Source organism: Pinus tabuliformis, chromosome 3_2, assembly GCF_031772625.1.
Source record: "Pinus tabuliformis cultivar Carrire ecotype Pingquan chromosome 3_2, CPIR1, whole genome shotgun sequence".
NCBI lineage: Eukaryota > Viridiplantae > Streptophyta > Pinopsida > Pinales > Pinaceae > Pinus > Pinus tabuliformis.
In genome coordinates, this window is record NC_142302.1 from 88,380,524 (window position 1) to 88,402,816 (window position 22,293).

Below are 22,293 nucleotides of genomic sequence, written 5' to 3' on the forward strand. Positions count from 1 at the left end.
GTAAAGTTTCAATTAAAAAAAATGATAGAAATAACTTTTAGTTTTCCTCTTACTCATAAAATTTTCCTTACTTTTCTCATATTTAGGCTTATAATAATCTAATTTACCTATCTACTTTTTTGGTCTTTCACTTTGTTTTTTCAATTCTTAACTCAGTTTTATAATAAAACTTCAATTCTTTCTATTAATAAAATATTAAAAAAAATTAATATATCACAAAAATAAAATAATTAATTATTCAATATTTTAGATAATTTATGTATCAATATAATTTATAACTAATACAAAATCAAAAATCAATCATGGCTTATAGAAATTCGGAAATTAAAAAAAAAAAAAATTACTTTTATAAAAGAAAGGCATATATCTCAAAAATAAATAATTATTTATCTAATATTTTAGATAATTTATGTACCATTATAATTTATAACTCATACAAAATCAATCATGGCTTATAGAAATTCGGAAATTAAAAAGAAATTACTTTTATCAAAGAAAGGCAATACAGTTTTACAAATTTCTTTTATAAATTATTTAGAACAAAATTAAAAAAATGCAGATTCTAAAAATAAATTGTTTTATAGGAAGAAAAATATACAAATCTTTAATTTAGTATTAAAAAAAATCTAATAATATATATATATATATATATATATATATATATATATAAAATATGAGCAAATAATTTTTTTTATATGAATTTATAAAATAATACACTTATAATTCAAAATAAAATTTATTTTTATTTGAGTGGTTCGTTTTTTTATATTTAACTAACCAATATAGATTCATCTTAACTACTAATCTATGATTCGCTGATAGGGATCAAATTTCTTCACATGCAAATTTCTTTAGAGTGAAAAATATAGTGTTAATTTTCCATTGTTTTATTTCAAATTACTTTACAACATATTCATTTCTTTTATTGTAGCCGAACATTATTTTTCTATTTGGAACCTAATCTTTATTTTTTGTTTTTAATTTAAATGGGATGGATGGACGACGAACATACTTATTTATATCATTTTATAGTTCTAATATTTTGAAATAATGTTATTTGGAAAAAAATGATTTTTTTTTTTTAATTATCTAATTAAGTCATACACATTTAGATTGTAAACATTAATTTATCTTAATGTTTTATATTTCATTTTTTAAATGATCTTTATCAAGTCATACATATTTAGATTGTAAACATTAGATTAGATTAATATTTTATGTTTTATAATTGATTTCAATAATTTAGATTTTAACTGTTACATACCCCCTGGGCACAATATTGCAAATTTCTTCTACACTCAACTGGATACTTGAGGTGGACTTTTAGGTTCCATTATGCACTTATTTACTATATTAAAAAAAACAACCCTTCAACATTTCCTATGCATACGTTACAACTCGAAGGAAAGAATCAATCATGGATATTCAACATGATAAGATTATGCATTCAGATTTGATCCCTTCGATGACTCAACCCAAACAGTTATGGAAATGTTGTCATAACCCATTGTAGCTACCATTTCCATATATCATGATTGTAGTCCTACTATCGTAATCGAAGGTATTACTGACATACATCCCATGCAATACGGATCATAGGAAATAATGTATGTTACAACTAAAACAAGCCTCAGTGAATGCAATTTACCTCATGATGCATAATGCATACCCTAGATTACCAAAACCGCTGGCTGGACAACTTAAACCATATTTATAAATCATACGTAGTGGTCTCACTATCATTAAATTTTACATAGGAACACGGATACCATTGGTCACCTACATCCTTAACTCAGTGTTAAAAATCACCTATTATGATCCCACCATTAACTTCACACATTGAGTTAATTTACATTCACTATTGCCCACATGCATAACTATTTAATCATTCTCATAAACAAAGATAAGACATGCAAATTTATAAATATGCTGAGATATTTGACACATAAGGAGTAAGAAGCAAGCATATAGTACATCCCATGCACATGAAGCAGATTAAAATACTGAAAGGAGGTCACTTGGAAAATCGAGCACCCCCACCCAAGATAGAACAGAGTTCCTCTAGTTCACCCCTCACCTGAGAGTTCTTGCCATGGATCAAATCCCTCAGGTTGATCTCTTCAATGGGTATTTAATACATTGTTCCATGATATGGTTTCCATTAGAGGCATCCCTCTTTTATTCATCCTTTTATCCATTTTCCTTGGCTTTTCTCAAAAAATATCGCCTTTCTCTCTTGTGAGGCTTTTCCTCATAAAAGCTTTCCTTTCTCTCCCATGAGGCTTTTATGTTTTTATTAAATTTAGCATATTTCTCCAGCTAATTAACTTAATGGATCTTTATCTCCAAATCTATTAAGCTTATCTAGAATAGGATATAGAAGTATTATCATGAAATAATTATCCATTCCCATTTAACAATGGGATTTTATTTGGCAAGAACATCATCTCTCAGTGTCTCGTTTTCCAAGAATTTTATATTATCTTTATTTATTTAATAATAAAGTATTTACTTCCATCCTTACACCTTGGACCTAGATTTTCTTAGCCTAGGTTAATAGAGCGTTAGATACAACAGAGGGGCATTACATACTCCCCCCTTATATGTACACCATCCTCGGTGTATTACTGCATCTTACAAAATATTCCTCGTTCACAGGTAGTTGTTTATAAAATTACAGGCTCCCATAGCCTTTCCATCTGAATTAGATATTTCGATATGTATCAATTACAAAGGAGTTTTACCAGAAAATCTCTTTCCATTGCTACCTGTAACATTTGTTTCAATCAATTTTGTGAGAGATTTCAGATGCAGAAACTCAACTTTTTTTACCAAGGTTAATATCATAACCTTATATACAGTACTATTATTTGAGCAACTATGGGTTATGTTTCCCACCATTTAAATATGATTCCTCATATTCATTGTATTTGAAGAATTGCATGTTCTTCCACTGCATTCTTCCAATGCCCTTGTGTCCTTGCAAAACACTTGCTTCCTATAGTTTTCTTGCATTAGTCACAACAAGTCAGACTAGCACATTTAACTAATCGACATGTATAAAATATCATATCAGATTATCTCAAACATAACCATCAAAATTATACCCCATATGTAACCATATAAAGCAGAATCATGTGTCATATGTATACTAATACTCGAACAAAATACATATTCTTATCCTTAGTTTCCAATAACAATTCTTAGTTTCCACCTTTCTCGTGTCTCTGTATGCACTGTGCATCGGTTTCCTCACTAGGAGATCACCTAGTGCCTTCTCTTCTACCATGTGCACCTACACATAGTGTGCACTACACACACACAACTATACATGTCAAATATCAGCATCCAATACATGCATCCATACGAGTATCATATGTATCGTTTATGCACAGTACCACATGTACACGTGTACCCAATACCAAATGTCCATAGCATCACCTGCATGACATATACTTCACCCACATGTTTTCAACCATGTTAGTATTATGCCGAAAATTCCTTCATTTATTCATAATACCTTTAGGTAAGTCCAATCAAATCGTGGCCAGTTTGTCGATCGAAGAATAAGGAATTTCATGGACCTATTTGTAGGTTTTAAACCTGTACAGAAATTACCTGCATACAAATTCTAAAACATAGAAAATAATCAATGCGAGAGCATAACACATAAAACACATATACACAGAGATTTTCCCCTGGATCATAAAACCGGGACTACGAGCTTCATTTTTCATTATATTCCTTTCAATGTTATAATACATATTTATACATGCCAAAGCATCCAATACCATTGACCCCTCACCTTCGCGTCCAATACCATGAACCAAAAACCATTGCGTCCAAAAACATGTGCGAAAATCATGCACAAAACCATAGGTGGGTCCACCCAACCTAACATAGGGTCCAAAACCAAAATTTTCTAGGGCGCTGCCTCAGACCCCATAGAGTGGGGTTATCTGCACCCCACAAACCCCCTGTGACTCCCCCAGCTATGCAATCGGCACAACGAAGGGGGGCTCTGCCCCCCTTCTAACCCCCTGGTTAACTACGTGGGCTAGTCGTGGAAAGAATATAACACAACCCAAAATTCTCCCACTTGTTGTTTTCTTTCCATGCGGGGCCACAAGAGAGATTAGTCATTTATCTAGCCCTATAATGCCCATTGTTTCTCTACACCAAGAGAACTTCTTAGAGCTCACAGATTTTGTCAATGCATCTGCATTATTCTTCAAAGTGTCCACCTTTACCAGTAACACCTTTTTGTCTTCTATCATATCCATCACAAAGTGATACTAAACATCAATATGCTTTGTCTTTGAATGATATGTAGGGTTCTTTGCCAAGAATATTGCACTTTGGCTGTCATAGTCTATCCTTATAACTCCCTGTACCAACCCCATACTTGAACACAATCTCTGCAACCAAATTGCTTCCTTGCTTACATGAGTGGCTGCCATGTATTCTACCTCTGTAGTTGATAGTGCCACTATAGATTGTTTCTTACTCATCCAACTAACTGCCCCTCCAAATAGGTTAAACACATACCCACTTGTATATCTTCTCTGATCCAGATCTCCAGCCTAGTCTACATCAACAAAGCCACAGATATCCAACACTCTGCCCAATCCTAGTCTTCCTTTGTAGCACAAACCATAATCACTAATGCCATGCAAATACCTGAAAACCTGCTTCACTATTGTCCAATGCTCATTTCCTAGTTTTGACATAAACCTGCTCAATACTCCCATTGCATGAGCAATGTCTAGTCTAGTATAGACCATTGCATACATTAGGCTACTGACTACACTTGCATATGGAACACGGGACATGTCCTCTTCCTCTTCTTGTGTCTTGGGACACTGTTCAGAAGATAACTTTACACCTACAGGAATAGGAACCTTCACTGATTTACTATCCTACATGTTAAATCTCTACAATATTGTCTCGACATACTTCCTCTGGTTTAACTAGAGCTTCCTCTTTTCCTGATCTCTTTTAATTTCCATGCCCAAAATATAGTTTGCAGCACCAAGATCTTTCATGTTGAATTTGGAGGACAATTGGGTCTTCAAATCCTAGATAATTTCTTTGTCATTTCCAACCAACAACATATCATCCACATATAAGACCAAATAAATAACATGGTCACCAATTAATTTAAAATACACACAGTGATATGCTTTGCTTCTAGTGAAGCCAAGTCCCCGTACAAATGTATCAAATTTCTGATACCACATCCTTGGTGAATGTTTTAACCCATACAAAGACTTCTTTAAGTTGCATACCAGTTCTTTCTCACCCTTCACTACAAAGCCTTCAGGTTGCTTCATGTAGATTTCCTCTTCTAGATCCCTGTGAAGAAATGTTGTCCTCGCATCCATATGTTCTACCTCAAAATCAAAAGTAGCAGCAGCAGATAAAAGTAATCTAATAGAAGTTATCTTGACAACAGGAGAAAAAATATCACCAAAATCAATTCCTAGCACCTGGGAATAACCTTTTGCTACCAACCGAGCTTTGTATTTCTCCACCTTTCCTTCTGCATTTGTCTTCTTCTTGAACACCCATTTGCTTCCGATGGGTTTCCTTCTAGCCGGCAACTCCACCAAATCCCAAGCCTCATTTTTGTGCAAAGATGTCATTTCATAAACCATGGCCTCTTTCTAGAGATTTCCATCCTCTGAATCTGATACTTCCTTCACACTTCTGAGATCATCATCAGTAATAGATAAAGCAAAATTTGAACAGAAAGTAGATGGACTATACCTTTTTGGCTACCTTCTTTCTCGAACTGATTTTCTCACACCCAGAGTTTGTGGCTCTTCATCTTCTGATTCCTCCTCTACTGTAGAGTTCGATTCTTCCTCCTTTAGCTCAAACTCTATCTTCTCAGGTTCCTTTGGTTGGACTTCATGTTTAATAACATCTCTCACCTCTCTGAACACCACATCTCGGTTGTACACAACCTTCCTTGTTACTGGGTTCCAACGCTTATAACCCTTTAAACCATCCTTATACCGAATAAAGATGCACTTTTCATATTTCCTATCCAACTTGGTTCATTTCTCCTTTGGAACATGTACACATGCATCACATTCAAATACCCTCAGATTTGAAAGAGAGGGTTTCTTACCAGTCCATACCTCTTGTGGAGTTTCATCCTCCAACGCTAATGAAGGTGATCTGTTGACCAGGTAACATGTTGTCTCCACCACCTCTGCCTAAAATTCATGTCCTAACCCAGCACCACTGATCATGCTTCTTGCCCTTTCCATCAACGTCCTATTCATTCTTTCTGCAACTCCATTTTGTTGAGGTGTATATGGAGTCATCATCTTCCGTGCTATACCACACTTCTTACAGAATTCTTCAAATTCCTTACTACAAAACTCTCCACCATTATCTGTCCTCAACACCTTTATCTTATTCTTTGTCTGGTTTTCCACCGGAGCCTTGAATTCTTTAAACCTATGAAAGACTTCAGATTTCTTCTTGAGGAAATATATCCATGTATTCCTCTAGAAGTCATCTATAAATGATACATAGTACATAGACTTACCCAGTGATGGAACCTTCACAAGTCCAAATGCATCATTATGTACAAGCTCTAATATATGTTTCGCCCTCTTACCACCAGAGGGGAAACTCACCCGATTGTACTTCCCACATACACAATTTTCACAGAAATCAAAATCTAGAGAGCTACTACTCATACCTTCTACGATACCTTTACCATGAAGTATTCAAAGGCCCTTCTCTCCAATATGTCCAAGCCTTTGATGCCACAGCATGGTCTTCTCTGCAGAGACCACTAGATTTTTTGCTCCACTTTCAGGAACCATAGAACTGTTGCACCCATCAACAACCGTGCTACCTTGCAGCTTGTACAGAGTTCCAATCCAAACTCCCTGCATCAATACCAGTGCTCCATGAACCATCTTGCAGGTATCCTTCTCAAACACTCTTTTTACACCTACATCATCCAACTTGCTTACAGGAATATGCAAAACACACAAAAGTGTTCTAACCCATCCACCTTGCAACTTCAACTTTACCTTTTTCCCCCGGGATTTTCTTCTATCAGAGAATGGCAACCGAAGGGGATATTTTTTTTACAACCAACAATTCTCGCCTTCCTATCATCCCCTAAGAAGACATCACCACCATCATATTTCTCATACTCGCAGAACCACTGCCTATGGGGAGTGAAGTGAAAGGATGCACCTAAGTCAATCAACCATGCCTCATGATCTAAATGTGTACTTGAAGAAGCCAAGTACACATCCCCACCTTCATCTGAGGTGGTTTTCTTCTCTGCAGAAGGAGCATCATCAGATCCCTTTCCTTTATTAGGAGCTTTAGATTTACAGTCCCTTTTGTAATGCCCTTCCTTTCCGCATTTCCAGCACACCACCTTTACAGGCTTTCCCGAAGATTTAGATATCCCTCTAGATTTAGACCTCCCACTCTATGACTTATTTTTGTTTCTATTCTAGGAACATCCTCATACAGACAAGGCATCACCATTCTGGCTCTCCATATTTTTTTGTCTCATCTCCTCCGTCAGCAAGGATGATACTATTTCATCAAACTACAAGTGAGTTGCATTGCTACCTATTGCAATAACCAAATTATCCCACGAATCTGGTAGAGAACACAACAAACTTATGCACTTATCTTTATCTGACATTTTAATATCAATAGATGCTAACTCACTGACCACAGTATTAAATGCATTCAGATGCTCTGTCACTGAGTCTCCATCTTTCATCCTCAAGTTATACAGCTTTTTCCATAGGAACAATTTATTCACCAGAGACTTAGATTGGTACAAAGTCCCTAACTTGTCCCACAAATCCTTTGTTGTAGCTTCCCCTGATACATTCAACAATACTAAATCTGAAACACACAATCGTATTGTGCTCTTTGCCTTCCGATCCAACTTCTTCCATTCTTCATGGGACACTTATGTTGGTTTAGTACCTGGATCTACTGCAATCAACTGATATTTATCCACCAACAGATCCTCCATCTTGAGTTTCCACAACTCAAAGCTCTGACAATTAAATTTATTGATCTCTATCTTTCCACTACTCGCCATATTCTTTCACCACCAGAATCATTCTCACAAATCTCCCACTGAACACGATCTACCACAGGCGCCAAGGAAACCCCTCAGCAATAAAGGCATCCTGTTGAAGCCAAAATAGCTCCGATACCAAATGTCGGTTTTAACCCCGTACAGAAATTACCTGCATACGAATTCTAAAACATAGAGAATAATGAAGGCAAGAGCATAACACATAAAACACATATACAGGAGATTTTCCCCTAGATCCCAAAACCGGGACTACTAGCTTCATTTTTCATTATATTACTTTCAATGCTATAATACATATTTATACATGCCGAAGCATCCAATACCATGGACCGAAAACCATCGCGTCCAAAAACATGTGCAAAAATCATGCACAAAACCATAGGTGGGTCCGCCCAACCTAACATAGGGTCCAAAACCAAAAATTTTCGTGGTGCTTCCCCGAACCCCATAGAGGTGGGTTATTTGCACCCCTCAAACCTCCTGTGACTCCCCCAGCTATGTAATCGGCACAATGAAGGGGGGTCTCCGCCCCCCTTCTAACCCCTCGGTTAACTACGTGGGCTAGTCATGGAAAGAATATAACACAACCCAGCATTGTTCAACTTCTGCAACTAAAGCATCAGTAAATAATTTTTATGTCAAGTATTCAATTGCTTCTAGTTAGCTAATCCTTTTCATGTATCTTGTGGTTGCAGGATAATTTCAACAAAATAGTACCATAGAGGTAATCATGCATACTACAACTTTATCATACCAATAACTTTGAGTTTTGGGATTTAATCTGTCACTAGATAAAGTCTTATTAACAACAGAATATGACCTCTGCCCAATCATAAAGCAAACTATTGACTAGGTTAGTTAGTCTAATCTCAACCTTGTCTTTAGCCCATAAAATAATTGTTTGATACTCAAAAGTACTTCACACATAAACTAGTTATGCCATATGATTCCTTGTTTTCTCTTTTTACCACTACTCCCAACACTTTGTTTGCCACTATCCAAAACCAATTGAATAATCAGTATGAAAGTACATACACCTCCCATATATGAGTCATAAATGAAGGTTACAATGTTCTCAATTTCACACCCACTAAGTTTTTAGGCACTATATGTGCCAAGGTGTGAACCTAGGTCATTAGTATGTTGAGACCCCACTAAATCATGACCTGGTAGAATACAATTCATTTCTTGGAAGTCAATTCCTGAAAATAATTTTCAGAGTAGTTTATGTAATAATTGATATGTTGTCATATTCCAACTAGACAACACTATTCGTAAACTTCCCAATATTGCTTAGTAGGAAACAGTAGTACAACATATGCATCCCAGATGGTATGATTGTGAATTGATTGATTAGATTTCTAGATCCAATATCCTTGTGCACCACAACCCCAATTACCAGTACCACTTAGCCATCCATATGGTTGAATCATCCTAATGTTTTATGTTGCATGGTTGGTTATCCTCTTTCATCATTACTTAGAACCTTCTTAATGCATGCATTAGGTTACTACTAGCATAAGATCATTAGACCATCATAAGTTGTACTAATGTAAAGCCTTTTTCTTTACCAACAATTTGTTAATTTCTTTGGACAAGTCATGTTCTGAATCTAGTGTACCATTCTTGTTATTCATTTGGTTGTTATGAATTGCTCTATTTCTACTTCAAGTGCATCCAACACCACCATATCCAATCTATTTGTCATTTCTATTTTTATAAGCATGTATAGTTTGTTTATATATACTTACAGATCATTTTAATCTTATCCCTTCCCATAAGAAGTACATTTGCAAGATCTACCATCCTTCTATTGAAAGCATATTTCTCTTGCTATAGATTGGAAAGGTCCCTATTTATGAGTTATTATTAACAAAAATCCATTTATATTTGGATTGATATGCACATCCATGTTGTGGAGTTCGACACATTGGAATTGAGTGACTTGAGAATGTGTCCTTGAGCTTGTATTAAATATTGTCTTTCTGCTAGAAATCGAGAGGCATTATGTATTTGTACTAGATGTACTTTTGGGTGTCAGTCCCATTGACCTACTTATGAAGGTCATAAAATTATTAATGTATATTGTCTTCTTCAACATGTATATAGTGAGTGGTATTATAGGTGTGCATACACTTCACAATTATGTTCCTAGTTCAGTCTAGATTGGAAAAATAATGTGTGCCTCTTGCACAACTTAGTTACAATTATTAGGATATTATTTTATTCAAAGAGAACTTGTAGGTTCCAACTTATTAAGTATGCATGTGCTATAGAATATCAAACTAATGACTTAATACAGTTTAATTCCTTCGATAGGGTATATTGGGAGAATTTTCCCAATAAGGTGAATTAAACAGTTCAACTAATGGCAACACCCTATCCAAAAGTGAATTGCATCATTACATGTAGATGCACCAATTAACATAACAATATTAAATAGAAAGACAATTTTAAAATACATAGTCTCATACCACATACAAAGACCTATCTTTCATAAGCTTAACGATAATTCATGGGAATTCTGTGAACATATACAATTAATCTATTCTAAGTTGGAAATCAATTAATTAACCATTGATTTCGAATACTTTTGATATAATTTCATGAACTTATTTTCTATGACTTATATAGATTCCACTTATATACTTTTATTTTTAATCTTTCCTCATGTTGACCATGATCTATGGAAATGGAACTTATCCTTTTATCTTTTATGTTTTCCATTTACCTCATAAGAGTTCAACATTTCTTCCCTTAAGATCTCTTATAAGTATAATCTTCATTCTATTAATCTATTTCTTTGATTATACTATGCATAGAAATTGTGCAACTCATAATTTAATTTTAATATGAATAAGGTAATATGGTAGACAATTAAACATAGTATTCAATTTTCTTTATCCATAATTACTCCTTTCAACACTTACATTTATTTTTAATAATAATAATAAAAATATCCATTTTTAAGGTCACAGCCAAGCTAGACACCAATATTGGTGTATGAGACCCCCTTGATTGTGGGACAAGGGACCCACCTCCATGCTAGACACCAATATTGGTGTATGAGACCCCCTTGATTGTGGGACAAGGGACCCACCTCCATGCTAGACACCAATATTGGTGTATGAGACCCCCTTGATTGTGGGACAAGGGACCCACCTCCATGCAGCAATTTGACTGGTAAGTCTATGAAGGAATACATACTCTACCCCCCTCTGGTTTTGAACCTGTGACCTCTTAGTAGGAAACACATGCTCTTAACCATTAGGCCCACTCAAGCTGTATAAACCATGATGACCACACCACTATAATTCCTCATCCAAACTTTGAATATAATAATCATACCTTACAATTTGTCATTCATCAGGCTTGCTATGAATATCTATCATCTTAAATGAGTTTTTAACTAATGTTAATTTGGGAGAATTTTGATCCATCCGTGCATGTAAGCATACCAATAATTGCATAACTGAGCCATACATATATGTAGCACATGCATGTAATCACATAATGGATTTGGGTATTATCCTCACTCATCCCCAATCATTATATGCAAATGACAATGGATGAACTTACAACCTTCCCAGCATAATTTAATCACGCAACTCCGAGGATAAAGTACTCATATTATTATGGGATGCTTTATGAAAAAAATTATAACCCATATAAAATTATTCACACACATCTATGTAGCTTGGTTATACATAATTTGTAGATTCAACATTTAACACCAATTTTAAAAATAATTATCTAGTTTTGCATCTCCAACTACCATAATACATCCACCATAATACATAGACTTGCAAATTTCAAGATAAAATAAAAAGATGATTATGAAGTGCGTATAAGCAAAAAAAAAAAAATTTGCTGCCACAATAAGCAATGCATAATAGCTCTAGAATTTTAGACTGCAATATCAGGGAGGGAGATTGTTACCGTGATGTGGAAGTGATGCCATCCAAACCAATTTCCTCAAGCATTAAGTGCAAGCTTGCATGGAGGCGCTTCACCACGAAGCCTACCTTCAATCCCAGCCGCCCTCATATTTCCAATTGCGAGACAACTAGGTCTTAACAAAAAAATGTCACACAAGCTAATTACAGAAAAATGAATCCATCCCCATAACAGCCCACATCATTACATTCACTCTATCATCAAACACTATAAGTTTGGATCATAATGAATCAAAAACAGCGGAAACCGGTATAGAACAAAATACAATTCCTTCACTACGAGACATCTTATTATTTCATTAGTATGGAATTAGAATACAGCACAAGGACATACCCATTTCTACAGCTTGGCTGAGAGGGATTCTGAGAAAGCTCGCTTGACCCATCTGGTAAAACGAATGTGGGTATTCTTAGATGCATTCGTATTAGGAATTTTTCTCCTGAGAAAATGATGACCTTCATGGCCATAGTTCATGGTATTCGATCCCACGTTGCGACGTGAAGAAAAATTTGGTTTTTAACTTGTTGGACACGTCATCCATATTCTCATCATGCTGGCTACACTCCCATCGCACTACCCACTCAATTTTCCAGTTACAGGATGACCAGAATGCTCCGACATGTAATCGAGATATATCCTTACTTAAACACATTAGATCCATTTCAATAGAGGTGCAACCAAAGGTCGATAATTAGGCCCCATCACGATCTTACACCAAAGGTCGATAATTAGGCGACAATTGCTATTTAAAACGATCTTACACCCTCGAATTATTTTTTCTCTATCCATACCCCAGAGATGCGATAAAGTTATCGAACAATTGAATAATCCTTATCTTATAAAACCTCAGTGGGTAAGGCGATCAAGCAAAGTGACACTGAAAAAAAACATGAGCCTTGTTGATCCAATCTTTAGCAGAAAGGACAATGATAGCTATGAGAATTGTCAAAGGATAAACATTATCGAACTGGTTGCTTTTAAACATTTCCATATCTGTGTATAACATAACCATGAAAAACGACTTTGTGGATCGAATGAACTCAAACCTCTCCGGATCAGTGGCTAAAGCAAAAGATCGGTACTGCGTTCTCAACGGGATTTTCTCCTTTTTGGAAGATGTTGTTTCTTTCTATTTTTTCAAAACTTTATTTGAGATCACTGCAAGGTGGAATCCCCGTCCATCCCACGCCTTCTTCTATTCCCTTCTCCACATCTGATCAAGTATTAGAGGAGGAGGTTGCACTGGTGTAAGGCACATTGCTATGAGATTCCAGCGACGTGGTCTTGCTGCACCCATGAATACATCGTGAGACACTCCGCCATCCAACAACAGTTGCTGCCATTGATCGAACGACAGGATGCAAAAATTTTGAAGCACAAAATTGCTAAGATGGGAAAGGTGAAGGCTTATAGGGAAGAAGCATAATTTTCTTCAGAGGTTTTAACGTTCTCTCATATATGATCTTCGTGGCCGGTAGTGGTTTAGTAGAGTTAGCGGTCACATAACTCATTGGCGTAGGACGACCCCCCTCTAATACCATTAGACCTTGCTTGCAACAACACATGATAGAAATCAATAAATTTGTTCCCTGTTAATTTTTAATTTTTCAAGGACATAGGCAACCAACTTTTAAATATATATATATATATATATATATATACACACACACATTTTTCGTGCATGCTAATTCTGGATCAAGAAGAACCCTTGACCATGAATGTTCAACGAAGTTTGTTGCCGAGTAAGCTTGTGCCTCTTTCATCATTCTTTTTCATGTACATTAACTAGGATTTGAGTAAAGGCACTCTTAAAATTTACTATTTAACCGAGGTGGATACCATTACACTAATGATCTTTCGTACTTTATTCCAAATAATTCATAAGTCTTTATCACACTATCACCTTAACTATTCCAACATCCATCATTTTACACTCTCTGATTCAAAGTAATATATATAGATATATAAAAGAAATATGCTAGGTCTTTGGAGAGGGGCACCTAAAAAGTAATATATATAGATATATAAAAGAAATATGCTAGGTCTTTGGAGAGGGGCACCTAAAATGGATATACTTTATTCCAAATAATTCATAAGTCTTTATCACACTATCACCTTAACTATTCCAACATCCATCATTTTACACTCTCTGATTCAAAGTAATATACATAGATATATATAAAAGAAATATGCTAGGTCTTTGGAGAGGGGCACCTAAAATGGATATCAAATTGAGGTAGGGTTGGTCGAAGTCCTTCGAAAACTTCTTTAGAATTGAACCAATACTAAATTTTTTATAGGGTACTAACCTCAAAGAAGACACATCTCGATATATGACCTAGATTGGATAGATTTTAAACCTTAAAAATTTCCCACAATGCCACAAAAATCAAACAATTAGAACCATTATATTACAAAGATCACACTTTTTCAAAATGAATTCAAATAGTGTGGAACATATCGAAACCACCCATTTCTCGACAATCAATTACTTTAAATAGATTTATTTGATATAATAATATTTTATATAACATGGATTAATATATATATATATATATATTATTACTTCCATATTCCCTCAAATAAATCATTTTAAGATTTGATTTCAATCTTTATAGATAATGAAATATTTGTCTTCTAGAAATTTATAAGTGAACTTATCATTAAAACTTCTTACTTTTATAGGACCTAATTTAGGACCTACATGCCTTCCTATATTACAGAGGTGGGTTGGCCCTTCGGTTGCAATTTTGGAACTTAGAGCTCCGATACCATTTGTCACGTACCCCGCTACGCACAATACTACAAATTCTTTCTATGCTCCACTGGATCCCCGATGTGGACTTTTAGGTTCCATTATGCACTTATTTACTATATTAAAAAAACAACCGTTCAACATTTCCTATACATAAATTACAAATCAAAGGAGAGAATCAATCATGGATATTAAACCTCATAAGATTATGTATTCGGATTTGATCTCTTTGATGACTCAACCCAAACAGTTATGGAAATGTTATCATAACCCATTGTACTTACAATTACGACATACCATGACTGTAGTCCTACTGTCGTAATCAAAAGTATTATTGACATACATCCTATGCAATACAGAGCATAGGAAATAATGTATGTTACAACTAAAATGAGCCTCAGTGAATGCAATTTACCTCATGATGTATAATGCATACCCTCAATTACTGGAACCACCGACTGTACAACTTAAACCATACTTATTCATCACACATAGTTGTCTCAATATCATTAAATTTTACATAGAAACACGGATATCGTTGGTCACCTACCTCCTTAATTCAATATTAATAATCACCTATTATGATCCCATCATTAACTTCACATTCAGAGTTAATTTACATTCACTAGTGCCCACATGCATAAGGATTCAATCATTCCCATAAACAAAGATAACACATGCAACTTTACACATATGCTTAGAGATTCAACAGATAAGGAGTAAAAACCAAACACACAGTACATCCCATGCACATAAAACATATCAAAATACTGAAAGGAGGTCACTTGGAAAACCGAGCACTGCCACCCAACCTATAAATGACTTCCTGCAATTAACCCGAGAGCCAAGAGTTCTTGCCATGGATCAAAGCCCTCCTATTGATCTCTTCAATGGATATTTAATACCCTCTTTCATGATATGGTTTCCATTAGTGGTGTCCCGCTTATATGGATCTTTTTATCCATTTGCCTAGGCTTTTCTCATAAAAGCTCGCTTTTCTTTCCTACAAGACTTTTCCTCATAAAAGTTTGTCTTACTCTCCCGCAAGGCTTTTATGTTTTTCTTAAACTTAGCATCTTTCTCCAACTAAGTAACTTAATGGATATTTATCTCCAAATCCATTAAGTTGATAAGAATTGGATCTAGAAGTCTTAACATGAAAGAATTAAACATTCCTCATTCACCAATAAAATTTTATTTGGCAAGATATTCATCTCTTGATGTCTCATTTTCAAAACATTTTATATTATCTTTATTTATTTAAAGATAAAATATTTACTTTCTTTCTTACACTTTCAACTTAGCTTTTCTTAACTTAAATTAGTAGAGTACCTCGTAACCTTAAATAATAAAGTTTTGTCAACGTTTTGCCATACTAAAATAATTATAACTTATTCTAATACTTTTTATGGTACCGGGCAATATTTAACTGTCAATATTAGGCAATGGAAGCTTTATTATCCAATCTGAATCTTATAACAAAACAAAACTTCTATTCCTTCCTTTTGACAATATAATTATATATTGCTTGCACCATTAGATACGACGGATATCTTATTACTTATAATTGATATAAATAATCCTGATTTTAACCCGGCCTTATAACTGGCACCGTTATGTGATGTTAACATTAACCTAAAATATTCTAATACTTTTGATGATGCCCGGCAATATTTATTTGTTATTACAAGGCAATGAAGACTTTATTATCCACTGCGAATATCATAGCAAAACATAATCGTCATTTCGAACTTTTACAATGAAATCATATATTGCTTCCGCAATCAGATACGATGGTTGCTTATCACTTGTATAATGATTGACCTTCCTCCACAGATTGGTTATCACACTATATTCTAGATGTGACAAAAGCTGTAGTGGACGAACATGGCATGCAATATTGAGTGGGATGATTCACTGGTCTCTGATTTTGTCACCTTACATTCGATGCTCCATATAATATTGGATTTCTATGTGGTTCTTCATTGCAAATAAAATAAAGTAATAAATTATTTTTATACTATATTTTAATACAAATTTAATTTGCAACATTACAAATTAGTATGATTTGATTAACATATTTTTAAGGAGACGAAAGAAAAATAAGGTTCTGATGTTATTTTTATTAATTATTATTCGTTGGATAATTTAACGTAGATTTGAATTTTTAAATGAATTTTATTATTATTAAATAATTTTTTATTTTTTATGTTTTAGTATTTTTTACAATTTTTTTTAATATTTTTTATTTCTTTAAATTAAATGATTTTAATAGAGTTGGATACATTGTTAATTTCTTTGATTGTAACATTTAATGTTTTTTAAGATGTTTCGAAAGGAAATATTATATGAAGAACTTATAAGTGGTTCTAAAATTGTTATACGTAGCTTAAAGTTTCCATTTGATGAGAGATTAGAGGAATTTATTGTTGGTTTAGATAAAAGGTTTATTACAATTCTTACTGTACTTGTTTGTTCATTGCACGTAGTTTTATTCATACTTGTTGTAACACATATATACAAATAAAATGTGAATGAAAAGAAAGACACAAGAGTAAATAGTACTCATTAGATTACTCTTTGATTATTTTTGTATGGACGCCAAGCAAGGGAAATCCCAAAATTTTCATTGATGGTAATATTTTTAATATCTGTCCTCAGATGTGAAAATACTAAATACATTTAGAAACACCAGATTCTTTTGAACTTACCTAACTCCATTATTTGTTTCATTAACCCAAAATTTTAGATGCCCAACACATAACATATACATTTTCTCATGGATCACCTGTCAATAGAATCTACATATTTCTAAATATTTGGATACCTTTGACAAATTTTGGATTTCTACCACATAATGGATATATTTACTCATGATCGTCCAAAGTAGAATCCAAATTTTCATATTTGTCACATTGAGCATATGAATTTGATTTTTTATTTTTTTATTTCTCTATACTCTTGCTTGTGATTTGAGAGAGTCCACAAATATGGAAATTCAAAACGGGGAAAAGTATCTAACTTGTCATTTTCCAAAAAACTATGTTTGGATGTGGAACTATGACCTTTTTTTACTATCCTACCTTGACTCCCTTACATGGATGCAATATTAGCGTATGTGTCCCCACTCTGGTGAAATATTGAACATGGTAATAAGTTAGTCCCACCCAAAACTTACAAAAAAAATGTATATGTCCTATTAAAATGTTATTTAACATTCATCCATTGTAAAAAGGGTTCTCTTTGTTAGTAAAACTTATTGGTATGTATGATCTTATTAGAAGTGGGCCCATAGGTATTTAATACTCTCCATAGATACTATATATTGAGTAGAGAATGATTAATGTTTTTTTCAAGAATTGTGATTGAATTAAGAATATTTCTCTTAGGTTTCCCCCCTAAAAGGCCAAGTGCACATAACTCTTTATTTTATATCATAGAATAGATATTTCTTGGGGTTTATATTTTTTTCCTTGGGGGATTATTAGGTTTAATTTCACAATATATTTCATGTGAGTTACACTAGAGTGGTGTTGGGTTAAATACATACATATTAATTCCAACAGTTCATTTTCAACTCACATCTTCAAGCACAATATGTGCACAATTAGAGCTTGCCTAAGAAAACTGGAAATAAAACTCAAAAATAGGGAAAACATGAAATAAAGTGACAGTCTCTTATGTTGTAAGTTCGATTCTTATAGCCTCTCCACTATTTGGTGGATCTCTGGGTTACATACTCATTTAGATCTCTGACAGGTACCACACTCGGCTAATCACACCTAAAGAAATGAAGTTGTAGGAATGAAATTATAGAAATGAAACACTACAATGTTTATCTTGGTAAATTGACTTATACTTCAATTATTAACCACATTAATTTTGTTGACATCAAGGGAATAAAGTGGTTTTGTATTCACTATGAATACTGGACCTTCACTACCTAACTATATAGAGAAACAACACTTGAAGTAATCAAAAGAGCATAAAGAAATAAGAAGTAAATGAAATGAAAAACTAATTGGTAACAACATGAAAAGGAAATTAATTGGGCAATATACAAGTGAGAGGATGCCCTCACTCTCTTCCCATACACTACTAAGAAAGAATACAACAACAATTTCTTTATTCTAGTTTCCAAAGATTACAATAAATTACAATAATAGACTTTCACTATCTTGTCCAATCTTGTACCTCTACTCTCCAACCTATGAGATGACTGATATCCTCCCATATTGATTCAAATTTCTTAATGAAATAGAAAATAAAATGAGACTAAAAGACAAGTGGATCTCCATTAACCAGCAAATCTCATGCTCCCTAAATAAATTGATCTGGAACCAATTCCAACTCTTCTTATCACAAAAACTCAACTAGATCTTTTTGAACACATAAGCAAAACAAAATAAATATTGTCAAAACCCATATCCTTGAATTTGGCTAGGAGAAGTTGTTGTTCAAATATGAAGATGAAATCTCAAATCTTGTAATTAAAGGTAAAATACATTAAAAACCATCTTGGACATCTCACACCATCCCCATCAAATCATATCCTTTTACGTATTTTCTCACTTGACACTTAAATGACCTTTTGAAAAAATGCATCTTTTGGATTTTCCAAATTCCCTCATCAAATATTGATCAAGGACCTTAACTGCAGTTAAGAATAAGGTTGCAAACAAGGTAAATGGTTGCAGTTCACATGACCGCCAGTCCTACGTGAATTAGCGTCAAAAGGTTAATATTGGCTTTTAATGTGAATTAGCGTTAAAAGGTTAATATTGGATTTTAATGTGAATTAGCGTTAAAGGTTAATATTTGCTTTAAGCGCTAAAACCTTTATTGAGTGTCCTTTCCTTAAAATATGAATTAAGAATGTGGGTGGTCTTGGAAAGATGGTAAACGGTTTCTCGCGCAGGCGGAAGGCTAGAAGTTGTATTCTACTGAAAGCATGCAATTAGCCTCAGCATGTGACATGTAGCAAGGAAAAAGTTCTTTTCTCTTGCACTCTCAATTTGATATCAGTTGTGTAGAAATCTGCGCGAGATTGCACAATGTTCATTGGATCGAGCGAGGTCACATCATCGGTGGAGATCGTCCAAGCTAGTTGGGCAGCGGACGACGCAACAACCATTGGATAGGTGGGATAGATCGACGGTTTAGAGTTAACCCGGTCGCAAGAACTATGGAGGATTATCCCTAACCATCGAGATTATACTGCACATATGTGTGCCCAACAGTTACGGTAATGCTAACGGATACCTCCGATGGTCAGCCTGGCGGAGTGTATAAAGTTTAGCGGATATGCTAAGTTTAGTTGGAGATAAGTGTAGTAGCCAAAATTGGTGAAGTATCCCTAGAGGATAAAGCATAAATGCATTACAGGAGCAGTTTTCAAATGAAGAAGGTGAAAAGCAGAGAGAGTTCAGAGAAGAGACAGAGAAGCTCAGAAGACCGACGAGAGTGAAATAAGAGGCTTGCTAGGCTAATTAGAGCCTTCTAAAGCCAATGGAATAATCCAGGGAAGTTGAAGAAGTCGTCTTAATGGAGAGTTTCATCTAGGAAGATTGATTTGGAGCTCAAAAGCCACCAGAGTTTGGAGGAAGTTGTAGGAGTTATCGGTACTCATTCTCAGTGATCCAATAGTAAATTCAAACTGTAAAGGAGCTTCTAAATCCATTGCAGGAATTTCCAGAAGCATTTGGGGACTTCTAAGGGCTAAGAACCTATAGGGAAGTTTCAGGTAGCAAATGATCCAATAATCAGTCTATTGTAGGTGTCTGATATGTGTTGGAGACAGAAGAAGAATTTCCAGAGACAGTTGAATAATTCTAAGGGAGTTAATGCCATCAAGAAGCCCAAGACAGCTCAGAGCACTGATTGAAGGAATCAAGTTCGAGGACGCTTAGATCTGTTTAAAGAGTGAGGACAGCTACGGATATAGATGGTATTCTAAGCCCATTGGTTCAGTTCAACAACGTTTGGAGTTAATTGTGGAACTTGTAAAAGAAGCTTTACCATAATCCCAAAGAGCCAAGTCAAGTTGACAAGAGCTCAAGGAGACGTAGCCCATGATATTACGGTAAACTCCTAGATTAAATTTGTTTTTAAGTGTGTGTTGCTTATTTGCTGCATTATATTACTATTTTATGTGCTTTATATCAGTATAAACACTTGAAGTACTGAAACAGCTAAAACCAAACAAATACAAACCCCTGTTTCAAGTACTTAATTCTGCAATTGTCAACATAAGCTAGATCATATATTTGTTAAGCTTTGGAGTGGGAGGTTCTTATAAGTATAACAAGATGTTAAACCCTCATTTTAGATCAGGTGGTATCAGAGCTCACTGCTTAATTGATAGAGCATGATTGCTTGATTGATAGACCATAGCTGCAATAGTTTAAAACATACTTTGCAAGAAGAAGGTGTTCACAAACATGCATTTGAACAAGAGAGTTGTGAAAGCTCTAAAACCATTGAAGAGATTGATAGTGTTCCAAACGGAGCCACCTCTTCATTTGATTCACCTCCTCATGAAGGTAACAAAGGTGAAAGAGAAAGGTATAAATCTTATTTCAATCATATTTCTTTTGATTATCCAAAGCATGATAAATTTCCACATAAGCATTGGAAAAAAATTGCATGTTCCTTTTGTGGTTTGGATAACCATAGTGTTTCTAGATGTTGGAAAAGAACGGCCACATACAGGAAACTTTTGAAGAAAAGGAGCCAAGAAACCAAAGGTCCATTGGACAAGGCAAATCATGATGTTAAGAAGATGCACATGTGTTGCACTTACTGCCATAAGTATGGACATATTTCTGCAAAGTGTTGGACTCTGAATCCAACAATGCTTCCACAAAATTTGAAGAAGGTGGAAAGAGAAAATGGCAAGAATGGAAATGAAGTTTCCATACTTGATGTGATGCACGATGATTCACATGTTGATGTCAATGTGTAGACAAAGGAAGCACCTTTGATATGGATTGGTAAGAAATGGTTAGATTTCTTATCCAATTATGGTTGCATATCTTTTGATTTGATGCATTGCTTTGCTAATGGAATGCAAGTTGCAGGGTTTTACGAAAAAGGTGAATGGAAAAAGTTGAGTATGAGACTCACTTTATTGCAGAAAAATTATATTCATTTCAGCTTTGTAACTACATGTACATATGATTGAGGATCTTGTACTTAAGATAGTGCTTAACAGAAAGTTAAAGAATGGAATACATACATGAGAAAGGTATGTATGAACACAAGGATGTTGATGATTTCCTTGTATTTGAACATGTATGTGTAATTGACTTGATGGTTGATCGCTTTGTTTAAAACATTCATGTAATGGCATATTGACTTGGAAAAAGTTGATTTTGTCTCCAAGATTGAAAAAGGAGATAGTGATGAAGTGTTTCACAAGCGGTGGAATTCTTTCTGCTTTGAAAAAGAATCATTAAGTTATTTTTGTACATGCTTG